Source organism: Amblyomma americanum, chromosome 8, assembly GCF_052857255.1.
Source record: "Amblyomma americanum isolate KBUSLIRL-KWMA chromosome 8, ASM5285725v1, whole genome shotgun sequence".
NCBI lineage: Eukaryota > Metazoa > Arthropoda > Arachnida > Ixodida > Ixodidae > Amblyomma > Amblyomma americanum.
In genome coordinates, this window is record NC_135504.1 from 112338191 (window position 1) to 112344190 (window position 6000).

Genomic DNA, 6000 nt, shown 5'->3' on the forward strand with positions numbered 1-6000 from the left:
CCAGATTCGTATATTGCCTGTACACAGGGTCCATATCATCGTTCACTTCTTGATTTAATCAGATCAGCCCACCTTTTTTCATTTATTTGAGCATCTTACTCATCTCTCATTTCATAGATTTTATGCCCTGAGGCAATAAACATCGCTTCAAAAAAAAGCACACACATTCATCTGCTATCCTTAAAAGAGACACCAGAATAGGAACACCGCTATTGCATGCAACTCTGTAAGATTGGCCCACACAATGGCAAGCGTCGATGCAATCTGACTCAAGCGCCCCAGATTCAGACGCATTGGCACACGTTCACGTGCTACAAACAACACAAGACAAGAGGTCGCCTCAGCGCACCATTCTGTCTGATGTAAGCGTCCCCTAGGGAAGTCGACTTAAGGACTACCAAATACGACTCCTACTTAAGCATGAAAAGAGCATTAGTCTCAATACTGAAAACCGAATATGATAGCAACAACAAAATAGTGTGTATAATCAACAAAGAAAACTCAAAATCAAGAAACTGCCGTGAGTAAGGGTCGTGAGTATCATAGTGTGTGCTCTCGGACCTCATAGACAACTAGCGTAGTGGTTATGGAAATTTTTCTTTTCTTAACCTTTTCTAGCAAGCCTGTGCGGTTATCATTAATAAAAAGACCAGCACATATAATTAGGACACAGACATAGAAGAAGCCAGGACGATCACTAGTTGTTCGTGCAAAAGAATGGTATCTGCACAGGCTCTTGCATAGTTTCGATACTTAGTTAACTCTTTTAGGCCATTTTGGCAAGCACGTTGCAGCGTACATGAAAGAGGAAAAACGTGTTGTGAGGTGTTTTAGGTACGTGGAGGAATTTACTGTGTTTGTGAATGTTGATAACGTGAGCGACACCACAAATTGCAAAAAAATGTTTTAGAGATTTTCGGTGATTGTTCTGGCAAGCTGAATTTCACGCATGAAGTTCAGATGAACAGGTGTATCCAGATCCTCGAGCTATGTTAGTACTTTGGCACGGGGCACATCTGTTGGTCGTACCATCCACGCACAAGAAAGGAAAATTAGCGTATAATTCGGCCCCATTCAAAATTGGTCAAGCGGGCACTGCAAAAAGTTGCCTGCGTGGTGCTTTCGAGAAGTCATGCCAGCATAAAATTGAGGTTAGTTTGCAGACGCAAACTGCACTAGTTGCTGAAGGCCGGATTTCCTTAGGATACAGTGACGGCTGTGGCGGCATGCCTCATGAAAGGAGTCAGGGCAGGTGGCTGCCCTGGCGTGGCAGCCGAAGAAAGCTGCAAAAAGCGGAGGCATACATCCATGTCTTACGTCCACCAGTTATCGCACCGGCTGAGAAAAGTTGGTGAGAAGTGCGGTGTGGACGTTATGTTCACTGCCCCCGAAAAGCTAGTGCGCATGTGCAAAGCCGTCAATGAGAAGCAAAAACCGGTCTGCACCATAAACCACGAATGCAAGTTTGTACCTTGCACTGCTGGCGTCATGTATCGCATACCTCTCTCCTGCGGTAGATGCTACGTTGGGCAGTCTGGACGCTGCCTAAACGAACGGCTGTGAGAGCACCGCACGCTGGTTGATTCATCGGCGGGGGGACGGCCATTTGACCAATCATTGTAAGCGGTGCGGGTGCGTGCCGGCGTTTGATGCCACGTGTGTGCTTGGTAGGGGAGGCACAAGGTTAGGCCACGAGATTGGTGAGGCCTATCACATTAACAGGGAGGGTGATAACTCTGTTAGCACGACTTCACCTGCCTTGTCCAAAAAAAAATGTACCTCAGTAACGGTTTGCCACATTTTGAATAGTTTGTGCTTGTATTGTTATAAGCCAGTGTGCGCATGCGCCATCGAAGTGCATTTATGTACCTTTCGGTCGCAGTAAAACCTTAGTTGATGTTTTGCGCTCGTCCTGTCTTTTTCTGTGTCTGTGTCCTAGTTACGTTCGTAAGTCTTTTAATTAATGATGACACACCAACTAGCCCAGCTTTCCGCCCTGACCACCCTATGCGGTTAACTTTACTAATTCCTCCCCGGTGCCAATCGGTTCTGCTCAGGTTCCAGCAGCGAATTCACACCTTTTTAATGCGAAATCATAATTAGTCCCATTACCAGAAAAGCCAGCGGCGTGTGCGTTAGCGTGTGTACCGCAGCTGGTACCGAAAATCACAGCGATGGCAGGAAAAATAGGCTGACGTCATAAAGCGCCCGTGGGACGCACACAGCAAGCCAAGCACCGCCATTTCAGACATTCCTATGCATGTCACACGTCTATATATACTCGCCACTGACTGACCTCTATACCGGGCCAGTGTTCCCGACAACATTCGTACTAAAATTGTGTTGCAACGATTGGTCGCACAGCTTTCTGGGTGGTGTCATATTGCATGCAGCTTAGATGTGTTGTTCAAGTTGGAGGCTATCTAGCGACAGGGATTCGAACCGACAACATATACACCATCAATTGTATGCCTCCTAAAACTCTTTACCTTTTCTCTTAAACCGCGGTTGAGGTGTCCATCGATATGTGAGACACTTACTGCGCCATTTCTTTTCCTTAAAAAACAATTTTCGTGCCAAAACTGCAATGCAACCCTCTGCCGCACAGCGTTGTGGGTGGTGTCATAAGAGCGTGTGCGTGTGGGTGGGTGTCAATGCACCCTGGAACAGTAATGCTTTCGCATTCCCACAAGTAAGCACTCAAGATTTTTTGCAAATTTTTTCCATAAATTCCCAAAGCTCTTTTTAGAAGCAGGTATTTCGGAGCCTAAATTCCTTTATGCCTCGAAGCGGTTGCACATTCCTCCGGAACATAGCCTCACAGATGAAGGCGACATACGAAGATGTAACTGTCAGCCTGTGACATCGCTCGGGAAGACTGAAATCACAAACAGAGCGTCGTGCTGCGTCTATGCTTACAGGACTGCACTGGCTCGAACCCCATTATTCACGGGATCAGCCCGGGTTCCGAGCTGTCTCTTCGCGGAATGCTCTCAAGAAAAGTGCTGTTCACGTGCGGCCCTCGTGGTAAGTGTACATCATCGGTTTATCTGTAAGCATGTACACGGCGGGACACGCATCGCAAGAAGAAATTCAGCTGCTCAGTTCAAAAGAATGCCTTTTCATAAAGCTGTTGCTAAGTTATTGACTCTTTTTTTTCGTTCTTCTGTCAGCAAGGTAATTTGAGCTCAAGTGAGATGAATTCGTACCAGCTGGTGCAATGGATGCGGTAAATTTACGCAGCTACGTTGAGGCCTATATAAATCAGCACATTCAACAGAGCCGGTTCGCATTTTGGGCTCTCTTTACACGCGAACAACAATGAGACCCGTTTTTCTTGCCATCTTTCTTCACCTTTTCTTGTACCATGTTGCGACAGGTGAGTTTCTGCCCATTACCACAGCCTTACTTTTTCCTTAGGCCGTAGCCCTTGGTGAGCATACCAGGCAGAAAAAAAATTTTAAGCCGATTGCATCAGCTGTAATGCATATGATCAGCGCTAGCAGGTTAAAATTGTGCATTCACAATTGTTTCAACTGTTTTGAATACTCATGCCATGCACAACAGGATTAGAATCGTATTTCTGTTTTGGAAGGACTACAACGAGTGGCTTAAGTTTTGAGATAAGAATTGGCACGGATTTGAGCATCTAGTCGTGCAGAACGTTTGCCGGCAGCGTCACGGGAACGTTTGTCTTCCGTACTTCTAGAAGCATGTTTCCAGTCCTTACCTTCCGCATCAGTTCAGCGTCCCGAGCACGGCGCTTAGCCCTGGCAACATTCATGGCAGTCCCGCAGCTCGGCATATCTACCAAGTCGCAGTTGGCGCCTTTAACGTAACAACGGTGCCAGCTACTGCGCACGCGCGCAGGATGCGACGCCATCAAGACATTCTAAGATGTTTCCTTTAGTGGGATTTCATGGTGTCTGCCAACGTCTTGTTGCGATCCCGCTCCCACATGACGACGAAAAAGTTGGCGCCAGGCACGGGGTGCGAAGCACGGGCTGTGTGCGCGGGGAGGTCAGGCAATCGTGGACACTGTGGCCTCTCCTCAACTGCTGCCGCTCGGGAGGGCACGGGAAACTTAGCACTCAAGGCCACGACTTCTGGTTCAAGCGATTCTTGAACTACTGGCGCGGCAAACAAGAAACACAGCTTCAAGAGGACGAGACGGAGGCCTTTATTCCAACGACACAAAACCACAAATGCACTTGGTCAGCAAACACTGGAGGAAGAATACAAGGCGCCCTCAACCCCATGAGTTAAATGAGCGGCCCTAACGCGGCATTCGCGCAGGAACAATAGTAGGCCAGGATTGCCCGAGCATAGACACTCGCATAGCGACAGGTTTCAGCGTCCGTTAGCGTCCTATGACCCTCCACGAAAATGCCTGTGTACCCTCCTCAACGTGAGCTTAACTAGCGAGAGCAGCGACCTCTTCGGGCTCTTCTGCGCATGACCTGATGGTAAGAGACGATACGCTCGTGATAAGCGGTCATAAGCCATTATGCGTGCCAGGCACCGTACACGCTGTAGTCAGAAACCATGGAGCGTAAAATGCTACCTGATATTTGATTGTAAGCCTTAGTTTGACACAATCGTTTCGTGGATCTAACAAGTTTGAGTGTTGTTACATCGCTATTCGGAACCAACAACAAGAAATTATTTTACAGGACATCGGTATGCGCATTCCTTCACGGATGTGTGATTCTATTCTGTCACAAGCCTCAGTTGTCGTTATGGTAATTTCATGTCTTCATTCCATGACAATGTTCACATTCTGAAACGCACTACTACCTCTCCGGCGAACATCCCATGAGTTCTATTAGGTCTCACTAAACATTGCATATGCCATGAGCTTTCAAGAAGCTGCACTTGCAGTAGCGCTTCTGCAGTTTACAGTCGACGCTTTAGCGTAGATGAATTAGACCTGGCGAATTTATTTGAGAAACACTTTCTTCTCTGCTATGCTGCTAGAACAGAACATTTTTCCTATTTCATGTTCAACGTTGCTTTTCTTCATTTTAATTACTCATGTTTTGTGTGGTGGAAGTTGTGACTCTTTCGATTTCATGTATCGCCGTTATGCTTGCCTCTGCTGTGAAGATGTCTAAGTTATAGTGTTTTGTTTATTTATTTATTTATTTATTTATTTATTTATTGATAATGCAATATCACATTTCGGGATTTAAACAGTGCGGCAGAAAAACCAATATATAATTCACAATAAGATGGCAAACCACAAATAAACTGTGGCAGATTGAAGCAAAACAAGTAACAAAGGAAATCCTTTGGAATAAAAGAACGCTACCACGGGAGAAAAGCTTAACAACTGTTGGTTTTGCCTCTTACTAGCTTCAATTCAATGTGTCCGCTAGGTGGACTGATGACCGTCTTCATTGTACATGCATACAAATGTAGTACAAAGTATTTGTTCAATCCTGAACGACCGCGATCCCCTTCCCTCACGGCGTGGTGGAGGCTTCCACATAGAAGTGAGCCAGTTACTGCACCTTTTTCTTTCTTAAAAAAACAGAAAAACACTAATTAAAACAACCACAAAAAGGAAATGCAGTATGCTGAGTGACATTTAATACCCCCTGCTTCGTCTCTACGTCTACCGTTGCACATGTATTCTGCCATAGCAGGCAATGATGGATCATCTTTGTGAAGAAGGAGGTCGTTTGCCTTGGCGGCACAATAGTTTCGCTTCTCAGAAATATTTGCAGTGAAAATGCGTAGCAACACCACAGCCAGTACTCAATAACATACAATAGTGATCCACGGTGCATCTTAACCTCGAGAGTATTGTCAAAGATCAAATTCTAGATCATGCTCTGGATCAATTATCATATACAAAGTCTTTTCTTCAACTCTAACAAGGAGTTAGATAAACCATGCCATTAACTATGACTTAGTTAAGAAAATCTGCTAAACCGTGATAGCAACTAACTCTTACGAAATAAAGGTTCTCTTGCTTATTCTCTCTGTCTGTCAGTG

The 6000-nt window shown here is 45.6% G+C and overlaps 1 long non-coding RNA gene across 1 annotated transcript in view; it reads left to right on the top strand.

Moving 5' to 3' along the window:
- The window catches only part of LOC144101970 (uncharacterized), a 40249-nt gene extending 36989 nt beyond the window's left edge, over window positions 1-3260 (top strand). The window contains exons 2-3 of the long non-coding RNA XR_013308120.1: window positions 2922-3027; window positions 3174-3260. This is a non-coding gene — a long non-coding RNA (uncharacterized LOC144101970). The remainder of the gene's footprint in view (window positions 1-2921; window positions 3028-3173) is intronic.
- Window positions 3261-6000: the final 2740 nt, after the last annotated feature.